Below are 26,142 nucleotides of genomic sequence, written 5' to 3'. Positions count from 1 at the left end.
CGATAACCCATCTGTTACCTCATATGCAGTACCTCGGCAGACAGACTAGAGCTCTAACTGTATCGTAACTTTCGCCCGGCCAAATGCTAGATCCCGACATGCCAAACACGTCTGAAGACATAAAATACGTCCGAAGACATAAAACTCGTACGAAGACATAAAACACGTCCAAACACATTAACGCGTCCGGAGACATCAAACTCGTCCGACGACAAAAGGTTTTAACAAACTCCATGTTAAAACCACATACAGTAATCATCACAATATATATTGTACCAATCGAATCAACATGATCAATATATAAATCTCATCACCAATTTCAACTTATTCACAACGAAAACATGATAATATTTAATATAGCAAACTATATAAATGTACTTATTTACCATTGATACAAATATACATTCCACTATATTATATACATATCATATTTCGTTCTTGGCACGCCACCGCCGCTCCTAAATCCTCTCCTCTCCTCCTCTCTGCTCCTCCACGACCTCCTACCGCCTCCTACCTCCTCCACGCACCCACACGCGCCGCCTGAGGCGGCGATAACCTCACCTACTCCATTTCCCCTCCTATCTCCTCCCAAAACACCACAAAAACAACAACAAGTACATGTCCAATAATTCAGGCAAACCCTTACCTCGTGAAGGCGTAGAACCGCTGAGAAGTCCACCAGAGGTGCTCGCGAGGACGGCGAAGTCGAATCGAGCAGAGGCGAGCGACGAGCGGCGATTTGAACTTTGATTGCTCTGCAGGTGGCGCTAGGGTGGGGATCGGCGATGACGAGCTGGTCCCTGAACCCTAGCCTCGCTGGCGAAGACGCGTGGAACGGCTGAGGTATCCTCCGAGCCTTGGGTTGTCTCGAGGAAGCTCACGGCGGCGAGGCGAGGTTCGGCGATCTCAGGGTCGCTTGCGGAGGGCCGCGCGGTGCTTCTTGGGCCGGCGGTGTGAGTCACGGACGGCCGGAGGGTGGTGGATCGACGGTGAGTTTTCTGAGGGGGAGAGAGCGATTTCGGGGAGAAGAGAGCGATTTTGGAAACCCTAATCTGAAACACTTCCTTTTTATACTCGTTTTCAAAATCGGAAACTAACTTCCGTCGTTAATAACTTTCACGTACGATGTCCGAATAGAATGCGTGACATGTCCACAAACTCGTATCAACGAACTCCACAACTTTCGTGAAGAAAGTTTTCACAAACAAGCGACGGAGAAAAAGTCGTTACTCATGTCGCGGAAACGTATTGTTTTGCTAAATAAACGTTCCGATATCGTTTCCGTTTTTGATTTATCCGACGTCGCAAGGCGACACAAACACGTTTAATAACTTTCACAAATTTTATAAAATTAAAAGCAATCCAAAAATCGATCCGAAAAATCGGGTTATTACATTATACCCCCCTTAAAGGAATTTCATCCCGAAATTCAAATTCTTCACTTGACAAACAGCTGTGGATATCTTGTCTTCATATCTGACTCTAGTTCCCAAGACGCATCGCTTTCATCATGATGGCTGCACAATACCTTAACTAGCTCTACTTTCTTTGTGGATCTCTCCATAATACGAACCGGCTCAATAACAAAAGTGGCATTTTCCTTCACCTCAATGGTGCTTTGATTGATCACATGTGACTCATCTGGTATATACTTCCTCAACATAGAAATGTGGAAGACGTTGTGAACGCCCGACATGCTAGTAGGCAAGGCGAGTCGATATGCTAATTCTCCCACCTTCTCGAGAATCTCAAAGGGCCCAACATACCTCGGAGCCAACTTTCCTTTCTTGCCAAATATCACTACACCTCTCATAGGTGAAACTTTTAAGAACACATGATCGCCGACCACAAATTCCACATGTCTCCTCTTTAAGTCCGCATAGCTCTTCTGTCTACTCTGTGCGGTCCGAGTTCTATCTCGAATGATCGAGATCTTCTCTGTGGTTTCTAGAACCACCTCTGGACCCATCAGTGCCTCATCCCCAACTTCGGCCCAACAGATAGGTGATCGACATGGTCTACCATAATGAGCCTCATAAGGTGCGATGCCGATGCTAGAATGGTAACTGTTGTTGTAGGCAAACTCAATCAATCTCAAATGATCCTCCCAGCTACCTTTGAAATCCAGCACACAAGCTCTCAACATATCTTCCATCACCTGATTCACCATTTCTATCTGCCCATATGTCTGAGGATGAAAAGATGTACTCATATCCAAGGTAGTACCCATCGCCTTCTATAGACCACCCCAGAACTTCGACGTGAAACGTGCATCTCGATCAGAAACAAAAGAAACTGGAGCTCCATGAAGTCTCACTACCTCATCCACATATAGTTTCCCTAGCACGTCCACTGAGTACTTCATTGACACTGGAAGAAAATTAGACGACTTCGTCAACCGATCGATAATCACCCATATAGCATCGTGACCCTTCTTGGATCTAGGCAGTCCAGTCACAAAATCCATAGAGATCTGCTCCCACTTCCAAAGAGGAATAGTCAATGGCTTCAACATGCCAACTGGTCATTGATGTTCTGCTTTCACTTGCTGACACGTAAGACACTTCGATACAAACTCTGCTACATCTTTCTTCACACCATTCCACCAGAATTGCCTGCATAGGTCCTTGTACATCTTGGTGTTCCCTGGATGAACGGTATAACGAGATCGATGTGCCGTACGTAGGACCTCCTCCTTGAGATCATCAAAATATGGGATACACAATCTTGTCCCAAACCTCAACCCCCCATCGGGTCCAGCTCTCCGCTCAGAAGGACACTCATCGAGTGTATCTACTACAAGATCTGCCAACTTAGCTTGTGAGAATTTATCTTACGCCTGACCTTGTATGATCCTCGTGATTACCAAAAAAGACCTTCGATTCTCCTCCCAATGGTACCAAATTAAACTATAATGCGGTTTCGAGCATAAACCACTCTTGAACCATAAGTGAAGCTACCACACCTCTCGGTTTCCTGCTCAAAGCATCGGCCACCACATTTGCCTTCCCAGGGTGATACTCCAATGTGAAGTCATAATCCTTCAGGAGTTCCATCCATCTCCTCTGCCTCATATTCAATACCTTTTGTGAGAATAGATACTTCAAACTCTTATGATCAAAAAAGAGTTGAAATTTCTCACCATACAAGTAATGTCTCCAAATCTTCAAGACAAAGACAACTGCAGCAAGTTCTAGATCATGAGTGGGGTAGTTCTTCTCATGGGTCTTTAACTGTCTAGAGCCATATGCAACAACTCCTCCATGCTGCATCAACACACAACCCAAGCCTTGGAGTGAAGCATCACTGTAAATGACATAACCACCCCCACTAGTGGGAATCGTCAACACCGGTGTTGTGGTCAATCTGGTCTTTAGTTTGTTGAATGCCTCCTCACATGGTTCTGTCCACACAAACGGAGCCACTTTCTTGGTCAACTTGGTCAATGATGATGCAATACTAGAAAACCCTTTGATAAACCTCCTGTAGTAACCAGCCAAACCCAGGAAACTACGAATCTCAGTAGGGTTCTTCGGACGACTCCAACTCTTTACTGCCTCCACCTTTGTCGGATATACTAGTACTCCATCCTTTGAGACGACATGACCGAGGAACTTGACCTCTTCTTTCCAAAACTCACACTTCTCTAGTTTGGCATACAATCTCGCCTCCTTCAAGGTCTGCAACACCGTTCTCAGATGCACCACATGCTCTTCTTGTGACTTGGAGTATATCAAAATGTCATCCACAAACACCACAACAAACTCATTCAAGTATGGGCTAAAAACTTGGTTCATCAAACTCATAAAGACAGCTTGTGCATTTGTTAGACCAAAGGGCATGACAACAAACTCATAATGTCCATACCGAGTTGTGAAGGCTGTCTTCGATATATCTTCTTCCTTCACCCTGAGTTGATGGTAACCGGATCTCAAATCAATCTTAGAGAACACTGTATCTCCTTTAAGATGATCGAACAAATCATTAATCCTAGGCAAAGGATACCTATTCTTGATGGTCACCTTGTTCAGTTCCCTGTAGTCCCAATAACCGCAGAGAACCATCTTTCTTTTTCACGAACAGAACCGGTGCTCCCCAAGGTGAAACGCTCGGTTTAATGAACCCTTGGTCCAATAGTTCATCGATTTGCACCTTCAACTATTTAAGTTTGTCCTGTCCCATTCTAAAAGGTGCCTTTGACACGGGTGTCGTACCAGGTACCGCATCAATGCAAAAATCTACAACTCTCCGAGGAGGTAACCCTGGTATCTCTAGGAACACCTCACTATACTCTGATACTACCACAATGTCTGCAATAGTTACTTTCTGATCTACCGATTCCACATGTGCCAAAACTCTTGTTCTCATGGCATTATCGACTTGAGGCAACGATAATGAAACACTGGTTCCCCGGGTCTATAAAAGTCCATCACCATGTCAAAACAATCAATCACCGCGTGCTGCGGCCTCAACCAATCAATTCCTATGATCACATCATAGGTGTGGTCTGGAATCACTATCAACGAAGCAGAGAACTCTCTACTTCCAATCATAATAGGACAAGCCTTGCAGATTGTCTCCAGTTCGAGAGATACTCCAAGGGGTGAAGTGACACATAAAGAGTTCCCAAGAGGTGTAGGAATCAATCCTAACATCTCCACTACCGAACTAGCAATAAATGAATGTGAAGCTCCCGTATCAAACAGTACTCTAGCAAGGTAGTCAAAAAGTGATAAAGTACCTTCCACTGTTGTGTCTCGCTGACCCACTGCAAACACCCTAGCCTGGCCCGCTGGTAACTGTCTCTGCTGCTGTCTATGTCCACCCTGACGGGGTCGGGTACAATCTCTAGCCATATGTCCCACTTTCCCGCACCTGTAGCAACCTGCTCTCTTTGGTTTCGGACATGCCGTGGTGTAGTGCCCCATTTCGTTTTAAACGAAACAACTCACTGATGCAAATGGTCTAATAGGTGCAGTACTGACAGATGGAGTTGTTGCCTTAGCCGGAATCTGATAGTAGGGTCTTGGCCTCTTCCATGATCCACCCTTCGGCCCTGAGTGCCCGCTGCTTGAACTGATTGCCTTGCCTTTTCCATTAGCATCGCTATCTCTCACATCTCCTCCTCTAGTCTTGTCTCATGGCACTCTCATACATCAACTCCTTGGTGGACAGACAAAGCACAAATATGATAGTCTTGTATTCTTGTTTAAGCCCTCGTAGAAACTTCTGGGCTAAAGAGGTCACACCCATTGGCCTGACATACCGGTACAACTGTGAAAAATGAGCATCATACTCTCTGACTGTCATATCCCCCTGTGCTAGCTCAAGGAACTCAAGCTCTAAATTCTCGTGCACTGTAGCTGAAAAATACTTATCTCAAAAGAGAGCCGTGAAATCATCCTAGGTAAAAGTAGACATGTCTACCGTCTGCCTCATACTCTTCCACCAATCTAGTGCCTCATCTTTCAGAAAGAATGTAGCTATCTTCCTCTGCTCTATCTCAGAGCACTCTATCATCTCAAAGTAGGTTTCCATGCTCTCAATCCAGTGGTCCGCTACCATACGATCCAGACCTCCATGAAATGACGGCGCTAATAGACCACCCATGTACTTGATCAGCTTTAACACACGACCATTGTCTCTAACAACAGCCGCAGGATCAACTTGTTCTTCCCGTGGAGCAGCCTCCTCATAAAGGTTCTCCACATTGCGGACTTGGCCTGCAGCCCTATCTCGGCCTCGGCCTCTCGCCCGTCCTCGGCCCTTATGCAGATTCATCACCTTCAAACAAAATAGACCCAACATATATTAACATGAAATTTCAGAATAAGGTGAATCATTGAAGTATCATCATGATACTCCCTCGAGGACCAAACCTTAAGGTATGGCTCCTAACACTCTCGCGTACCCGGCGACATATCAATACCGAAGAGAATGTGATGGGGGCCCACTGCAGTCGGGTTATCGCTCCTGGATGGTATTGACAATCGCTAAATACGCACTTAGGCTCTGATACCAACTGTCACGACCTCAAAATTTAGAGTATGAAACTCAAATTTCGATGCATGGATAACACTAAAACAATCTCAATGAATTGAAATCATTTAAATGTCACAGCAGATCATCTCTGAGTTCAAAATACAACTCAGTCCAATCGAATATTACACAACAAAATTTATGATTCAACATTATAACAAATGGAAATGTATAATCTTCACAACATCCTCACAAAGAAATCAACACAAAGTCCACACCACAAGATGGAAATAAATAACTTCAAGTCCTCTGAGTGGTCCGTTGATTTCCGCTAATCCACACATGCAGAGTTATCCCCTACACCATCGAATAGGTGCACCGGGATATTAAACACAAACCCGGTAAGCTTTGCAGCTCGTATGAGTAAAACAACAATATAACTCGCATATCAATATATACGAAAATCAACAAATCAACAAATATAAATGCACTCATGACTCATTAGACGGCCCATCTGGTTGTCTAATAATGTGAAAATATATGTACTCATGAGAATTGGGCAACCCCTCTGTTTACCCAAATGCATTTATAATACGGGTACTCATGAGCGCCGGTAACCTTCTGTTACCCCTCATGTAGTACGCCGCCGACATTGGACAACCATTTGTCATCCAATATCAAAACTATATGGGTACTCATAAGCCAATAACTCATCTGTTACCTCATATGTAGTACCCCGGCGGACAGACAAGAGCTCTAACTGTATCGTAGCTTTCGCCCGGCCAAAGGCTAGGTCCCAACATGCCAAACACGTCCGAAGACATAAACACATCCGAAGAAAAAACTCGTTTGAAGACATAAAACTCGTCCGAAGAAATAAAACATGTCCGAAGACATTAACTCGTCCAAAGACATCAAACTCGTCCGAAGACAAAACGTTTTAACAAACTCCATGTTAAAACCACATACAGTAATCATCGCAATATATATTGTACCAATCGAATCAACATGCTCAATATATAAATCTCATCACCAATTTCAACTTATTTACAAAGAAAATATGACAATATTTAATATAGCAAACTATATAAATGTACTTATTTACCATTTATACAAATATACATTCCACTATATCATATACATATCATTTACATTTACAGTACGTAAATCACCTTTTGAAATTCATCGTCGTAAAATAATTTTTTTTATAATTTACTGTTTGAAAACACTATTCACGCGATGCAGCACGTGGCGGCGCATAGGGTACACGTGCCACCCTCCGGCGACCGCGCGTGGCACTCACGCGCTGAGCCTAAGGCCGGCGCGTAGCACGCCACCGCCGCCCCTAATCTCCTCCTTTCTTCCCCCTCTTCCTCCCCACGGCCTCACGCCGCCCGTAAGCCACTCTACTGCCCTTCACGCGCCGCCTAAGGCGACGGTATCTCTCCCCCCTCCTCCTCTGCTCCTCCTCCTCCAAATCACAACCAAAACCTCACCAAAATGATCCACAACCACACCAATCCATCAAACAAGTAAAACCCTTACCTAGACGAAGCTCTAGAACCACCGGGGAGTCACCGGAGATGCGCCTAGGAAGGAGGCGGTTTCTGCCGAATCTTGGGGTCGCTGGTGGAGTTCTGGCACGGCGTGGGACGGCGTGTCGAGCTTTGGGTCGGCAGCGAAGGGTCGCACGAAGCTTCCTAAGCCAGCGGTGTCCAACACGGACGGTCGGAGGATGAGATTGCCGGAGATGTGTTTTTTAAGATGGGGAGAGGCGAATCGGGGAGAGAGAGAGAGAGAGCTGGAAACCCTAATCAGAAAATAGTCTTTTTTATACTAGTTTCCAAAATCGAAAACTACTTCCGACGTTAATAACTTTCACGTATGACGTCCGATTAGAACGCGTGACGTGTCTATGAACTCGTATCGACGAGTTTTACAACTTCCATGAAGGAAGTTTTCACAAACGAGCGACGGAATAAAAGTCGATATTCATGTCGCGGAAACGTAATGTTTTTCTAAATAAACGTTTCGGTTCTTGTTTCGTAATGTCGTAAACAACCAAATTTCATTTTGAATGAATTTCACAACTTATAGAAATTAAATCAAACCAAACATCATTCCGAAAAATCGAGTTATTACATTCTACCCCCCTTAAAGGAATTTCGTCCCGAAATTCAAGTTCACTCAACAAATAACTGTGGATATCTCGCCTTCATATCTGACTCAAGCTCCCAAGATGCATCACCTTCATCATGATTGCTCCACAATACCTTGACTAGCTCTACTTCCTTCCTCCGAAGCTTCTTTGTGGATCTATCCAGAATACGAACCAGCTCCACAACAAAGGTAGCATTTTCCTTCACCTCAATGGTGCTATAATCGATCACATGTGACTCATCTGGTACATACTTCCTCAACATGGAAATGTGGAAGACATTGTGAACACCCGACATGCTAGTAGGCAAGGCTAGTCGATATGCTAGTTCTCCAACCTTCTCGAGAATCTCAAAAGGCCCAACGTACCTCGGAGCCAACTTTCCTTTCTTGCCAAATCTCACTACATCCCTCATAGGTGAAACATTTAAAAACACATGATCGCCAATCCCAAATTCCACATGTCTCCTCTTTAAGTCAGCATAGCTCTTTTAGCTACTCTATGCGGTCCGGATTCTATCTCGAATGATCGAGATCTTCTCTGTAGTTTCCTGAACCACCTCTGGACCCATCAGTGCCTCATCACCAACTTTGGCCCAACAGACATGTGATCGATATGGTTTACCATAAAAAGCCTCATAAGGTCCCATGCCAATGCTAGAATGATAACTGTTGTTGTAGGCAAACTCAATCAATCTCAAATGATCCTCCCAACTACCTCTAAAATCCAGTACACAAGCTCTCAACATATTTTCCATCACCTGATTCACCATTTCCGTCTGTCCATCAGTCTGAGGATGAAAAGCAGTACTCATATCCAAGGTAGCACCCATCGCCTTCTGTAAACCACCCCATAACTTCGAAGTGAAACGTGCATCTCGATCAGAAACAATAGAAACTGGAGCTCCATGAAGTCTCACTACCTCATCCACATATAGTTTCCCTAGCACGTCCACTGAGTACTTCATTGACACTGGAAGAAAGTGAGCCGATTTCGTCAACCGATCGACAATCACCCATATAGCATCATGACCCTTCTTGGATCTAGGCAGTTCAGTCACAAAATTCGTAGATATCAGCTCCCACTTCCAAAGAGGAAAAGTCAACGGCTTCAACATGCCAGCTGGTCGTTGATGTTCTGCTTTTACTTGTTGACACGTAAGGCACTTCGATACAAACTCTGCTACATCTTTCTTCATACCGTTCCACCAGAATTGCCTGCATAGGTCCTAGTACATCTTAGTGTTCCCTGGATGAATGGTATAACGTGATCGATGTGCCGTACGAAGGACCTCCTCCTTGAGATCATCACAATCTGGGATACACAATTTTGCCCCAAACCTCAACCCTCCATCGGGTCCAACTCTCCATTCGGAAGGACACTCATCAACCGTATCCACTACAAGATCTGCCAACTTAGCTTGTGAGAATTTATCTTGCGCCTGACCTTGTATGATCCTCGTGATTAATGTGGGTTGCACTGTGACGCTACCAAGAAAGACCCTTGGTTCTCCTCACGATGGTATCAAGTCCAACTCTAATGCAGTTTCGAGCATGAACCATTCCTGAACCATAAGTGAAGCTACCACACCTCTCGGTTTCCTGCTCAAGGCATCGGCCACCACATTTGCCTTCCCCGGGTGATACTCCAATGTGAAGTCATAATCCTTAAGGAGTTCCATTCATCTCCTCTGCCTCATATTCAGTTCCTTCTATGAGAATAAGTACTTCAAACTCTTATGATCAGAGAAGAGTTGAAATTTCTCACCATACAAGTAATGTCTCCAAATCTTCAGGGCAAACACAACTGTCGCAAGCTCTAGGTCGTGAGTGGGGTAGTTCTTCTCATGAATCTTCAACTGTCTAGAGTCATATGCAACAACTCCTCCATGCTGGATCAACACACAACCCAAACCTTGGAGCGAAGCATCACTGTAAATGACATAACCGCCCCCACTTGAAGGAATCGTCAACACTGGAGATGTGGTCAAACTGGTCTTTAGTTTGTTGACACGCTTCTGTCCACACAAACGGAGCATCTTTCTTAGTCAACTTGGTCAATGAAGATGCAATACTAGAAAACCCTTCGATAAATCTCCCGTAGTAACTTGCCAAACCGAGAAAACTACGAATCTATGCAGGGTTCTTTGGACGGCTCCAATTCTTTACTGCCTCTAACTTTAACGGGTCCACTAGTACTGCATCTTTTGAGACGATATGACCAAGGAACTTAACCTCTTATTTCCAGAACTCACACTTCTCTAGTTTGGCATACAATCTCGCCTCCTTCAAGGTCTGCAACACTGTACTCAGATGCTCCACATGTTCTTCTTGTGTCTTGGAGTATATCAGAATGTCATCCACGAACACCACAACAAACTCATCCAAGTACGGGTTAATGACTTGGTTCATCAAACTCATAAAGACAGCTGGTGCATTTGTTAGACCAAAGGGCATGACAACAAACTCATAATGTCCATACCGGGTCCTGAAGGCTGTCTTCGATATATCTTCTTCCTTCACCCTGAGCTGATGATAACCGGATCTCAAATCAATCTTAGAGAACACCGTAGCACCTTTAAGCTGATCGAAGAAATCATCAATCCTAGGTAAGGGATACCTATTCTTGATAGTCACCTTGTTCAGTTCTCTGTAGTCCACACATAACCGCAGCGAACCATTTTTCTTTTTCACGAACAAAACCGGTGCTCCCCTAGGTGAAACACTAGGTCTAATGAACCCTTGGTCCAATAGCTCGTCGATCTGCACCTTCAACTCCTTAAGTTCATTTTGCCCCATTCAATATGGCGCCTTTGACACAAGTGCCGTACCAGGTACTACATCAATGCAGAAATCTACCACTCTTCGAGGAGGTAGTCCTGGTATCTCTTGGAACACCTCACCATACTCAAATACTACCACAATGTCTGCAATAGTTACTTTCTGATCCACCGATTCCACATGTGCCAAAACTCTTGATCTCATGGCATTATCTGACTTGAGGCAACGATAACGAAACACTAGTACCCCGGGTCGATGAAAGGACACTACCATGTCAAAACAATCAATCACCGCATGCTGCGGCCTCAACCAATCAATTCCCCGGATCACATCATAGATATGGTCCGGAATCACAATCAACGAAGCAGAGAACTCTCTACTTCCAATCACAATAGGACAAGCCTTGCATATCGTCTCCAAATCAAGAGACACTCCAAGGGGCGAAGTGACACATAAAGAGTTTCCAAGAGGTGTAGGAATCAATCCTAACATCTCCACTACCGAACTAGCAATAAATGAATGCGATGCTCCCGTATCAAACAATACTCTAGCAAGGTAGTCCAAAAGTGATAAAGTACCTTCCACTCTCGTGTCTTGCTGACCCACTGCAAACACCCTAGCTTGGCCCGCTTGTAACTGTCTCTGCTGACGTTCTTGTCTACCTTGAAGGGGTCAGGTACAATCTCTAGCCATGTGTCCCACTTGTCCGCACCTGTAACAGCTGCTCTCTTCGATTTCGGACATGCTGTGGCGTAGTGCCCCATTTCGTTGTAGACAAAACACCTCACCGATGCTAATGGTCTAACAGGTGCAGTCTTGACTGATGGAGATGCTGCCTTAGCCGGAATCTGGTAGTAGGGTCTTGGCCTCTTCCATGATCTACCCTTCGGCCCTGAGTGCTCGCTGCCTGAACAGATTGCCTTGCCTTTTCCTTTCGCATCTCTATCACTCGCATCTCCACCTCTAGTCTTATCTGCCTGCTCCAAACTCATGGCACTCTCATATATGAACTCCTTGGTAGACAGACAAAGAGCTGATATGATGGTCATGTACTCTTGTTTAAGCCCTCGTAGAAACTTCTGAGCTAAGGAGGTCTCACCCATCGGCCTGACATACCGGTACAACTGAGAAAAATGAGCATCATACTCTCTGACAGTCATATCCCCCTGTACTAGTGCAAGGAACTCAAGCTCTAAATTCTCCTGCACATAAGCTGGAAAATACTTCTCTCGGAATAGAGCCGTGAAACCATCCCAGGTGAAAGTAGACACATCTACCATCTGCCTCATACTCTTCCAACAATCTAGTGTGTCATCTTCAGGAAGAATTTTGCTATCTTCCTCTTCTCTATCTCAGTGCACTCTATCAACTCAAAGTAAGTCTCCATAATCTCGATCCAATGGTCAGCTACCATATGATCCAAGCCTCCAAGAAAGGACGGCGCTGACAGTCCACTGATATCCTTAATCAGCTTTAACACTCGACCATTATCTGTAACAATAGTAGCAGGTTCAACCTGTTATTCTTGTGGAGCAGCCTCCTCATAAAGGTTCTCCACGTTGCGGACTCGGCATGCGGCCCTACCCCGGCCTCGGCCTCTCGCCCGTCCTTGGCCCTTATCCGAATTCATCACCTTCAAACAATGAAACACTTAGTCAATATATGTGAAGTCTCGAATTCAACAAAATAGATCCAAACCATATGGTATGGCTCCTAACACTCTCTCGTACCCGACGACATATCAATACCGAGGAGCATGTGATGGGTGCCTGCTGCAGTCGGATCATCGCTCCTGGATGGTATTGATAATTGCCAAATACGCACTTAGGCTCTGATACCAACTGTCACGACCCCGAAATTTTGAGTATGAAACTCTAATTTCGTAGTCATGAAAAACGCTAAAACAAATCTTAATAAATCGAAATCATTTTAATGTCTCAGTGGATCATTACTGAGTTCACACAATACAACTCATACAAACCAATTATTACAAACCAAATTTATAATTTAACATTACATGAAATGGAAATGTAATAATTCTCACAACATCTCACACAAATCCACAACAAATCCTCACCACAAGATGGAAAATGAACGACTTCAAATCTTCAGAGTTGTCCTTCGATTTCCACTAATCGGCACCTGCGGAATTGTAAACACAAACCCGGTAAGCTTTACAGCCCGTATGAGTAAAATAAAAAACACCACTCGCATATCAATTTATACGAAAATCCACAACTCAACAAATATAAATGCACTCATGACAATTAGACGGCCTATCTGGTTGTCTAGTAATGTGAAAAATATATGAACTCATGAGAATTGGGAACCCCTCTGTTTACCCAAATACATTTATAATACGGGTACTCATGAGCGCTAGTACACCTCTGTTACCCCTCAAGTAGTACACCGCCGATATTGGACAACCATCTGTCATCCAATATCAAAAATATATAGGTACTCATAAGCCGATAACCCATCTGTTACCTCATATGCAGTACCCCGGAAGACAGACTAGAGCTCTAACTGTATCGTAACTTTCACTCGGCCAAAGGCTAGGTTCCGACATGCCAAACACGTACGAAGACTGGTCCGAAGACATAAACACGTCCAAAGACAAAACTCGTCCGAAGACATCAATCACGTCCGAAGACAAAAATCGTCCGAAGACATAAATCACGTCTGAAGACAAAAACTCGTCCGAAGACAAAAACATTTTAACAATCTCCATGTTAAAACCACATACAATAATCATCATGTCATATTGTACAAATCAAATCACATGCTCGATATATAAATCTCCTCATCAAAATGACATATTCACAACGAAATCATAACAGTATATAATATAGCAAACTATATATATATGTACCTATTTACCATTTATATAAATATATATATTCCACTATATCATATACATGTCATATTTCATTCTTTAAAATTCTGCATAATCTTGAATCTCTGCAATGGTAGATTCGTAAATATGTAAGATTTTACTCACGTTATAATCTCGAGCGAAATTCCACAATTTCCGAAAGTAATTCATTTCCTTAATTTATTGATCACCTTGAAGAGATAAGAAAAGAATTTAGAATCGTTTTCGTATTTATGTAAAAATACACATCAATTACGTATTTATGTACAAATACACATCAATTACGTATTTATGTACGTATACATACTGTTTACATATTTTCTGTATGTATGAATATTATTCAAATGTAAATACTGTCTCAGTAAATATTAATTACTGATTTACCCTTCCGAAATTACTTTTTACATTTACTGAAAGTAATTTACATTTACATTTACCGTACGTAAAATAAATTTACATTTACAGTACGTAAATCACTTTTTTATATTCACCGTCGTAAAAATAATTTTTTTTAAAATTTAATGTTTGAAAACACTATTCATGCACCGCTGCACGTGGCGGCGAGTGGGGTACATGTGCCGAGACTAAGGCCGGCGGGTAGCACGCCACCGTCGCCCCTAATCTCCTCCTTTCTTCTCTCTCTTCCTCCCCACGGCCTCACGCCGCCCCTAAGCCACTCCACTGCCCTTCACGCGCCGCCTAAGGCGACGGTATCTCTCCCCCCTCCTCCTCCCCTCCTCCTCCTCCAAATCACAACCAAAACCTCACCAAAATGATCCACAACCACACCAATCCATCAATCAAGTAAAACCCTTACCTCGACGAATCTCTAGAACCACCGGGGAGTCACCGGAGATGCGCCTAGGAAGGAGGCGGTTTCTGCCGAATCTTGGGGTCGTTGGTGGAGCTCCGGCGCGGCGTGTGATGGTTTGTCGAGCTCGGGGTTGGCAGCGGAGGGTCGCGCGAAGCTTCCTAGGCCGGCGGTGTGCGACAAGGACGGTCAGAGGATGAGATCGCCGGAGATGGGTTTTTGAGAGGGGGAGAGAGCGAATCGGGGAGAGAGAGAGAGATGAGGGAGGCGGGTGAGAGGAGAGAGAGAGGGGTTTCCAGAAATGGAAACCCTAATAAAAAAAAGTCCTTTTTATACTAGTTTCCAAAATCAGAAACTACTTCCGACGTTAATACCTTTCACGTACGACGTCCGATTAGAACGCGTGACGTGTTCACGAACTCGTATCGACGATTTCTACAACTTCAGTGAAGGAAGTTTTCACAAACGAGCGACGGAATAAAAGTCGATATTCACGTCGCGGAAACGTAACGTTTTTCTAAATAAACGTTTCGAGAACGTTTCCGTTCTTGTTTTGTAATGTCCCAAACAACCAAATTTCAGTTAAATGGATTTCACAACTTATAGAAATTAAATCAAACCAAACATCGTTCCGAAAAATCGGGTTATTACACTTTTATATTGTTAAAGGAGAGGATACATGAAAGAATGGAATATGATTACATTGATCATGCCCCTTTTATAGGATTAAAGGAGATGATACTGGAATAAAACAAAAAAATCATTCGTATCTGCTGATCGTGCCCCCTTTGTTAAAAGAGAGGATACCATAATAAGAATATATAGAGCGTGTATGGTTCCAAACCATACATATAAATCTCAAAATCAAATAAGAGAATTCAAAGAAAGAAATAATATAATTCGACATGTCCCACATATGGCAAATAAGGAAATAAAACAGTTAATATTATCTCTCGGAAATCTCATTTCCGAAATATTCTAATTACCAAAACCAAGGGAAAATAATCATATATAAAATTCAAATTAAACATAGACACCTAGAAATCTCATTTCCTAATAAATATTCAGTAAAATTTTCCAGGAATCCCATTGTCGGATAAGTATAGACAAAATCAAAAGATATTATCTAAGGCGTTAAATAAATCTCATATTCATTTCCCAAGTCAAATAAAGGAAACTTTATAATTATGGTTCCCAACTGAAATAAATGAATAACAGGACGTATACTCAAATAAAATTCACAGGATTCCCATTCCCTGCAACACTCACTCAAATTAATTAGTAACAAGCCGCTATGAATGAATAAGAAATAAAATTCAATATAGCGCCAAAAGTTAACTAATTAGCATAATCGATATTTCACATCTCTAATTACAGAATCACTACTTCAAAAGTACGATGGTCCAAGCGTTGAAGCTAACCTCTGATACCAAATGAAACGACCCGCCCCAAAATTTATCTATTTACGCGTTAAAATTCAATTTATAACAAGCAAACCAATATCTAATCTAAAATAATTGCTCAAACCTTCGTTGGGCTGCCTACGTACCTTTTACAAGGGATCAAGTCATTCGTAGTTCAACTTAGTAAGGTATAGATTCATTATGATCGAAGAGACAAGTCAAGAATCCTATTCTCGAGTAATTAAACAACCAACACATTTAGTAAACCCACTTAATTAATCCTTATTCCTTAGGTCGAAAACAAAATGAATCCAAGGGGTGGATTTTCACGATTTACAATCCGAGAATGCATATTTTCAATTAATCCTAACGATTCTTAACTTCATTGATTCAATCTCACAATCTACTCATGAATTCCCTACACCGAGAGGGTTATTTTACATTTCAAAACAAGGCCGAATTCCGGGGCCACGTGCCACCCCTACCGGCGGCCTCTGATCACCAAATTTCATCAACACAATCTATACAACATTTCTAACAACTTTTTAGTTCACTACAAAGACCAAGTCCAAGCCTAAACAGACCAATTTATGAAGAACACAAAATCGACACTTTTCACAAACCCTAAAGTTTCAATTCGTCGATTCTCTTACTTCGATGCATGTTGGCTCGATTCCTTTGGAGGGTTTGCTGTTGGAGATGAGACATTCAAAACTCCTCAAGAAACTCGAGCTATGGCGGCCGGAGGAGGGAGTTCAGATCAAAAGAGCGATCGGCGATGGCGAAACTTCTAGGCGACGCCGCTCCTACACGGCGGCGAGACAGGGTCGGCCACCAACCCAGATCAACGGACGGTCGAGCTGGCTCTCGAATGGGACCGGTGTGCCGGTCTGAAGTGGCCGGACGACGGCGTTCTAGCGAGAAGAAGGCGGCAGGGTTGGGTCGGGCTCGGGCTCGGGAAAGTGGGACATTTCCCCCGATGAATCGTGCCGCCAAAAATTTGAAATTTCATTTTCGTCTCTTTTTTTTCTGATTTTTCACCCTCCTATTTATATTATTTTCCAAAAAAATACCCCAAATCATTTTTAATCCGTAACGTTTTCATACGAACTCTGATTTAAGCGTGCCGCGTATCTACAAATTCGTATCAATGAGCCCTACAACTTCTGTGAAGGAAATTTTCCCGAAACACTTACGCAGGGAAATGTTAATATTTAGAGTCTCTATACTTAGTACGACTCCCGATAAAAGTAAAAGTAAAATCATAAGGGTAAAAGATTTGGGGAGTACACGGGCCTTGCGGGCTTTTGGCGGGCCCGGCCGAGTTTCACACCTCTAAACTAATCCCGGTCTTCTACCCACGAAAGCGGGATTTGACGGGCTTTCTCGCGGGCCGGGCTGAGTAAAAGCCCATCAGACTTGCGGGCCTCCACGGGCTTTTCGGATGGGGCTAAATGATGAGGCCTAAGTTAGCCCAATCTCAAATGTTCAAGGACTCAAGGTAGTTTCAAAAACAAGAGCCAAGGTTTTTCGTAAGACAACAAATGTTGTTTTAGAAGAGAAGCCCATTCCTAGTAGGCTTTTGCAAAAATATAGGATTGGGCGTACTTGGTATATGAAAACAAAAGTTGCAAATAGTGAAGTGTTTAACTAATCTATTACTCTCTTATTAAGGTATCTAACTAGATTAAATTCTCCCAATTTGAATTATTCATGGTTATAACAGAAAAACGCAAGTTTGAGTGATTACCTCAAGGGTGAACTCATGCTCTCTCACGTCTCCATAATTTCTTTTTCTAAATATTATTTTGCTGTTTTTTTAGTTTACCATATTATTCCTCTCACATTATTTTCTCTCTTTTCTTTTTTCTCTAATATGGTCATTTTAGAGAATTTAAAATTTTAGTAAAGTTGTTGACACTAAAAAAAAACTTCAAATCATAGTAGTGGAGATATAATAGGATGTAGGCTTACACAGAGATGATGAGTTTCTCGATGAAAGAAAATACATTACAAAGGAAAAATCTCTACAAACTTTAGAATTTACAATATCTTGTTGCTTAGAAGTTAAAGCAGGAAGGAACTAGGGGTGACACTTAAGACCGAAAAACCGAAAATCAAACCGAAAAAACCGGACTGAAATCGGAAAAAATCGAAAAAACCGAACCGAACACAAGAAAAACCGAACCAAACCGAATTAATCGGTTTGGTTTCAGTTTAGGCACATAAGAAACGAACCGAACCGAAAAACCGAACTATTTATAAAATAATGTCGTTTTACGTTTATCTTACCGAATATTTGATTTGATTAATGTGATTTTAGGTTTATATTATATATAATTATATGTTTCTCTTTTGTAGTGTTATATATGTATATATAATCATCTATGTTTATATGTATGTTTCAAATAAGTTTGCTAAAACAAACATATATATATACCGATATGAAGCAACTATATGAAGGCAAATTCTCGAGATCGATCGACACCAGTCGATATGATTGATATATATATATATAGTGACCTTGTAAAAATTTCATCCAATTCGGACCTCGTTTAACCGTCGGAATTTCCGGTAAACCGAAAACAATACTAATATGTCATAATGGAAGACACATTACCAAAATACGAACACCAAAAGTCGTTTGCATATCTGAAATCACCTAATTTTCGTCACCAATTGTATGTGGTCGCACCAAAGAAACCCATTTGGCACAGCCCCGGTCAATGAGGATTTTAATATGTCAAAACGCCTCTTTTTTAGTTGACCGTTGGTACGAACGGTCAAATTATGTCCACAACGGACGAAATTTTTACGGGGTCTCTAAACATATATACATATCACATCTACTGGTGTCGATCGACCATATTTCAAACTGGAGTTGTCGATCGCCGAAGTGTTCACTAATGTATCATAACCTTTATACTAGGGTTATAATAAAACTATCACATTATGAAGCGACTATATGAAGGAAACTTCTTGGAATTGATCGACACCATCCGATGTGATCAGTATATATATTTAGTGATCATTTTAAAATTTCATCCAATTCGGACCTCGTTTAACCGTCGGAATTTCCGGTAAACCAAAAACAACACTAATATACCATTAGAGATGACCCATTACCAAGATGCGAATGAGAAAAGTTGTTTACATATTTGAAATCACATAATTTTTGTCATCGATCGTGCGTGGTCGAAACAAGGAAACTCATTTGGCAATACCCCGGTCAATGGGGGTTTTATTATGTGAAAACACATGTTTTTTGGTTGACCGTTGGTACGGACGGTCAAACCATGTTCAAAACGGACGAAATTTTTACGGGTTCTCTAAATATATATACTGATCACATCTACTAGTTTCGATCGACCATATTTCAAACTGGAGTTGTCAATCGCCGAAATGTCCACTAATGTATCATAACCTTTATATTAGGGTTATAATAAAACTATCACATTATGAAGCGACTATATGAAAGAAACTTATCGGAATTGTTCGACACCATCCGATGTGATCAGTATATATATTTAGTGATCATTTTAAAATTTCATCCAATTCGGACCTCGTTTGACCGTCAGAATTTCTGGTAAACCAAAAACACTAATATACCCTAAGGGAGGACCCATTACCAAGATGCGAATGAGAAAAGTTATTTACATATTTGAAATCACATAATTTTTGTCATCGATCGTGCGTGGTCGAAATAAGGAAACTCATTTGACAAAGCCCCGGTCAATGAGGTTTTATTATGTGAAAACGCCTCTTTTTTGGTTAATCGTTAGTATGGACGGTTAAACTATGTTCAAAATAGATGAAATTTTTACATGGTCCCTAAATATATATGTCGATCACATTTATTGGTGTCGATGGACAATATTTTGAAACTAGAATTTTTTAAAAATAAAAAAAATTCAAAAAAAAACCGAAAAAAACCGAACCAAACCGTTCGGTTCGGTTTTCAGTTTGACCTATTGGAAAACCGTGAACCGAACCGAAGTTCAATTTCAGTTTGGTTTACGGTTTGAGCCCAAAACCGAACCGTTTAAACCGAATGCCACCCCTAGCAGGAACTACTTGAGACCAGCTGCTAAAAATAATCTGAGTGTCCAGGGGTTGCAAAATTTCCTTCTCCCCAAACATGTTTGAAAGTAATTTCCTGAAAGTGATGAGCTAATAATTGTATATCATGCACCAATGTGGCAATTCTCCGAAACGGTTTTAATCCTCTTGTTTACGTAGTCAGTAACAATTCAACTTGTAATTTTTAAAACTTCAGAACAGGAGCCGAATGTAGACATGCTCTTAAAGCAATAAAGCATTAGTTTCAGCATAAAAAACATTGGATTGACCATTTTGATTGGGCATCATAAAATTGCAGATGCCTTATTATCAGTTAGGATTGAACCATCAACTTATTATCAGTTCCTTAGAGATATGAGAGAGGACGGTCATTTAAAAAGTGTTGTAGACCATTTTATACTGATGGAGAGTTGAAATTGAACCAGAGAAGCTGGGAAGTTGTTTTCTACGCATAAGCATGAGTGGATGACGTAACTTTCAAGTGCATAGCATTGCTATTATTGCGTAAGTATCATACATACATACTTTAATTCCACGGAACAATCAAGACTTTAATTAAGATAAGGTTAAACGTTTATTATTTTGCAACTTACACTATTAATCTCAGTTTTCCTTTTAGGGTTTAAATTTTATTACAATATATATTATTTCCTTTTCATCATAGTTAGGCTAGCTAAATAAGAGGACACGTGACATAATTTAGGAGGTGGGCGTGAGGTAGGTAAAGTTTGGATAGTGGGCAAATTTGTTTTCAAGACGAGTTTGGTCTCGTCAATGATCTCAATTATAATTTATTATTTATTATATATATTATGCTTATAAAAATATTTGATCACTAAACTTAAACTTATTTTTTAACAGGATAACATCTCAATTCTCAATGCAATTTACAAACAAATTATGAAAGCTACGAAATGAAATTTCGCAACATATGCAATAGAAAGAGTAAATGCATATTTTAAAATGCCAATTGAATCCTAGCAACATTTTCACAAAAAATTATTTACCAAAAAATGAAGTTCACACTAATTATTCTAACATCACAACATAAGCTTCGTTGTAGATTGATTGCCAGTGAAATTACATCAATATGCATGTACATAGTTGTACATTAACTGGAAAATTTCTCTTTGCATGAACCAACAATGTAAAATGTTTAACGGATCTAATTTATATAGAAATAACTCGATCTTCACGTATCTCGACTTGATTCTTTGGTAGCCATTAGAATTTTTATTATCGTGGGGAAATTTCAGTTTTTGAATGTGGCCGGGTTTCCATGTTGATGAAACACCGATTCTAATTCTTCGATCTATTCTTTGGTTGCATAAATTGTTTTAGCTATCTGTTAGTTTTCAAGTTCTTCAATGGATCGATATAAAATCTTCACCATATCAAATTATACTAAACGAATTGAAGGAGGAAAAAATATTAAGTTACATAACTTCACATGTTCCTTTCTACATGAGCCAATTACAAGAGACGTGGTTATGATCAACCATAAAATAAAATTTTCCTTTGAGAGTTTAGAAAACTGTGTCAATTTTTAATTTTTAATTAATGTATAAAATGCTCTTCGAATAAGATTAATTTATTTTGTGGGAATCTCTTTATATAAAGAAAGACTAAAGAAGCCATAACTTGCGGGCCAAAAAGTCTTTCCCTAATTTTCTTAAGTGCTAGTTTCATTATTCAGTACATTTTTGGATAGAAAAAGATTATGCGTCGAATAAATAAGGGCTAATGAAACCACTCAAATTCTTATAAAAAGCCCCTAATGCCATGAGTAAGAGCCCCAGCAAAAACCCTAAAGCAGAAGAAAAGGGAAAAAAGACCATGGGCTTGCAACTCATCATATTCTGCCTTCTGTTTTTAGTGGTAACCTTTGCTTCTCACAAAGACAAATACTGTTTTACCATTTATCTCTTAGCAACTATTCAATATGGAAATTCAGCTTGCAATTTCGTAGTATCAGTTTCCTACATTTGCACATTTCTTACCCCTCTTTTTCCATTTATATTAAGTTACTATTTAAGAAGGTGAAAAGTGCTTAACTATAACCAAAATGAAAGTTTGATTATCACCTCTGTTATCATAGTGCAGTATGTTTTCCGTATAGAAATTAGTTTTCTTTTTCATTTTTTGTTTCATTTTTTTCGCTCCTGGCGAAATAAGCATTATATTCATTACCTAAGGTGGAACATCGATCTCGTCTTTAAGTAGTTTCTCTTATTAGTTTTACCAACTAATGATTAATAATTATTCTAATGATGTACATGTATATACCCAATATATGATTACTTGGGCGGGAAACATATTTAAAATTATCACACTAGGGTTAGATCTTTCGGGATATATCTGCGAGGGGCACAACAGCCTCAAATTATATGCATGTGGTAATAAGTTCTTATCTTAGATACATTTTTGTAGGCGGCTAGGCGATAAATTTTTCTTTTTCATTTAATATTGGCCATTTCTTAAAATAGAACCATAACTTTTTGTTTCGTTGAAATGCAGTGTCCTTATCCCAATGGAGCGAGGGACATAGGTACAGAAAATTTGGAGATCAGTAGCGAGCCCTACGTCACAAATTATGGAGCTAGGAAAATTGTGAAAGAGCTAGAGGTTAGCGAGCCTTACATGACCAACTATGGTGGCAGAAAAATTGTGAAAGAAGTGGAGATAAGCGAGCCATACATGACCAACTATGGAGCTAGAAAAAGTGAGGTAAAAGAGCCTTACATGACGAATTATGGAGCTAGAGAAAGTGTGCGAGAAGTGGAGGTAAGCGAGCCTTACGTGACTAACTATGGAGCTAGGAAAAATGTGAGATTAGAGGCCAGCGATCCATATATGACCAACTATGGAGCTAGAAAAAGTGTGGAAGCAATGGAGGTACGGGAGCCTTACATGACCAACTATGGAGCTAGAGAAAGGGTGAAAGAAGTGGAGGTGATTGAGCCATACATGATCAACTATGGAGCTACAGAAAGTGCGCATGAAGCTGAGGAGCCGTACGTGACCAACTATGGAGCAAAGAAAAGTGTGAAGGAGCTGGAGATAAGGGAGCCATACACGACCAACTATGGAGCGAAGAAAAGTGGGAAAGAAGTGGTAAAAACCGAGCCTTACTTGACCAACTATGGAGCAAAGACTACTGAGAAGGAAATGGAGGTCAGGGAGCCCTACATGACCAACTATGGAGCCACAGAAAGTGAACAAGTTGAGAAGCCATACATGACCAATTATGGAAGCAAAGAAGATATAAAAGAAACAGAGGCTTCTTACATAACTCAATATGGCACAAAAAAACAAGAAGAGGCTTCTTACATAACTCAATATGGCACAAAACAAGAAGAGGCTTCTTACATAACTCAGTATGGGCACAGAACAAGGAGAAACAAGAGTAGAGAAGACAGTTCCGTCCGCCCATGAGCACCATCATCATATGCATGCACATTCATCATCTCGCAATGAGGCACACGAGCAAGGTTTCTTCACTTTGGTTGATTTCCATAAGGGGTGTACAATGCCACTCAACTTCCCAAACCAAAATCACTCTGCTTTCTTGCCTAGGGAAACAGCTGATTCCCTTCCATTCTCAACATCACAACTCCCACAACTTCTCCAACTCTTCTCCATCCCACGCGATTCTCGTGAAGCCAGACACATGGTTTATACACTCGATCAATGCGAGCAAACACCCATCAAGGGCGAGACCAAGTTTTGCGCTACCTCGCTAGAGTCGATGAATGATTTCGTTCACAAAATCATCGGTTCTGGGATCAAATTGGGTATTCTCTCCACAACGCACCCTTCTATTTCAACATCCATCACACAGAAGTACACGATACTGAAAAACCCTAAACGAGTTATAGCTTCCAAAATGGTCTTTTGCCATCCAGTCCCTTACCCTTACGCTGTTTTCTTTTGCCACCACTTTGAGACCGACACCAGGTTCTTCCAGGTCTCACTAGGAGGAGAGAATGGAGATACGGTAGAAGCCGTAGCGGTCTTCCACATGGACACTTCTGACTGGGACTCTAACCTCAGTCTGTTCCGCGACTTGGGTATCAAAGCTGGTGCCTCCTCTCCGGTGTGCCATTTCTTGCCGGAAAATCATCTTGCTTGGATTACATCCCCAGTAACTGCTACGGCTTAACCCTCTTATATGTCAAGTCATGTTCGTGTACGTATCATATGTCAGAGTCATGTATATACAGAATAAATTCTACTTATCATGCTTATGCCATGGTAATGTAGTCAAGAATTCTGGCTAATAATCCATCTGTTTTTTACTTTGTCTGTAACTTTGTATGAGAAAGTCCCGCGCGTGTTGAGATATATATATATATATATATATATATATATATATATATATATGATCAATGACCTCAAGTACGTACCTGGGAAGTGATCCGTAGTTGTATTTACATTTCTCAAATCTTTCTGTAATCGTCCATTTAAGTGTTACCAAGCTATATATGTCCTCGGCCTTCAGATATAAGCCATCACTCCCAGTGATGTTCTAGTCTATATATTTAACCAAATTCCAGCTGCCAATATTATGTCATTTACGGTGCACTTAGTCAGTGACCGCATCAGGCGCATGCATGGCATGTTAGTAAGTTGAAGAATATATTAATTAAGAAATATATGTAAGTGGATTCAATTCTAACTTGCATAATCAAGCGCCATGTTAGTACCATACTGGAAATAAAGAAGAATATGAACAAAACGAACTGACCGAGAAGGAGAAACTTCAGAACCAGCTGTATGACCTAATTAATTAAGCACACTAATTATAATAAAGTCCCAACTTCATGCTTGAGCAACTCTTATACGTCCCTGAACACAGTAATCAGTGGATTGGAAAGACAAGGAGCATAATCTAATTCCAAGTCCTAACAGTAAAATATATCTTTCAAAATAACAGAAGAAGTTATGCAGGGTTTCTTTTGCTACTAGCAAAACTACGATTGTTACTGCAAATAATGTGTGATAGTTTTGTCAAGGGTCTTTAATTGCTCATTAATTTGTCAATGAGTTCTCACAGTGCAACAAGAAGTCCTAATTACCAGTACTTGATATTGGTCAAATTAATCTATGGCAATGATCAAGTCAATCAAATAATCACATACTGTCATGCACAACGAATGTACGTAATAGGGAAAACACTAGCTTTCATTGTTAACTTAATCATCCGGATTAAGTCTTAAGTGTCATGTTACGTAAGTAGTAAATTACAACACATGCATGTCATAAATTAGTAGCGTGTGCACTACTTTTTGATGCGCTCATTTACACATCAATCTTAGGATGTATCCCCATTTGACTCGAGGATGTATTAATGGGATGCAATCCTATAACTGGTACGTAGATAAATGATTCAATTATAGCTAGCATTTTCCAATACTATAACCAAGAACTGATTCATCCAATAAATTGTTTTCTCTGTGGAAACCAATATTTCCAAGATCCTAGACAATTTATCCCTAAATTATTTTCTTGGATCTACCATCTTGTTTCCTCTTGATAAGCTGCTACCCGTTGTTTAAGAGATTGACTGCTTAATTAATTATGGGATTAGTAATTATGGCCCGAAAATGAATAAACTTTGCATATCTTATGTAAAATGTTTAGTACCTAGCTAGTAGGAATCAACGTACGTTCAACTTATTGATAAGCAAGTAATGCGTAGTTACCTAACCCTAACTTTATTCAGTTTATTGTTTACTTGTTGATAGAGATGCAGATTAAGTAGCATGCCTATACAGTTTTCCATCCGTAACGTAATTCTTCTATCTCCATCTTGTTTTTTTTCTCCGTGTAAATTAAAGTGATTGGATCGTTTCTCCCCCTTCTGTTCTGTTTAATGTTCTTGTGTATGATGGCCTCCCCTGCCCTCATCAGGCTTGTTAGGAGGGTGGTGGGAGGAGCTCCCTTGTTTTTCTAGGTTCTTGCTTGTTTCTCCCTTTTTCTTGTGTTCTTGTTTCGGTTGAATCTTGTGTTCTTGTTTCGGTTGAATGAAAGTTCCAATAAATTGCCAAAAAAAA

The 26,142-nt window shown here is 40.8% G+C and overlaps 1 protein-coding gene and 1 pseudogene across 2 annotated transcripts in view; one reads left to right on the top strand and one right to left on the bottom strand.

The window, feature by feature from the left end:
• Positions 1-26,142, bottom strand: part of LOC126781941 (phosphatidylinositol 4-kinase alpha 1) — a 90,298-nt gene that overhangs the window by 26,462 nt on the left and 37,694 nt on the right. The gene's annotated exons all lie outside the window — the stretch shown is intronic.
• LOC126781951 (BURP domain-containing protein 11-like) lies at positions 21,923-24,248 on the top strand (annotated as a pseudogene).

Source organism: Argentina anserina, chromosome 2 (assembly GCF_933775445.1).
Source record: "Argentina anserina chromosome 2, drPotAnse1.1, whole genome shotgun sequence".
Taxonomy (NCBI): Eukaryota; Viridiplantae; Streptophyta; class Magnoliopsida; order Rosales; family Rosaceae; genus Argentina; species Argentina anserina.
Note: the sequence above shows the minus strand (reverse complement) of the source record. Positions and strands in the feature narration are given on the sequence as shown.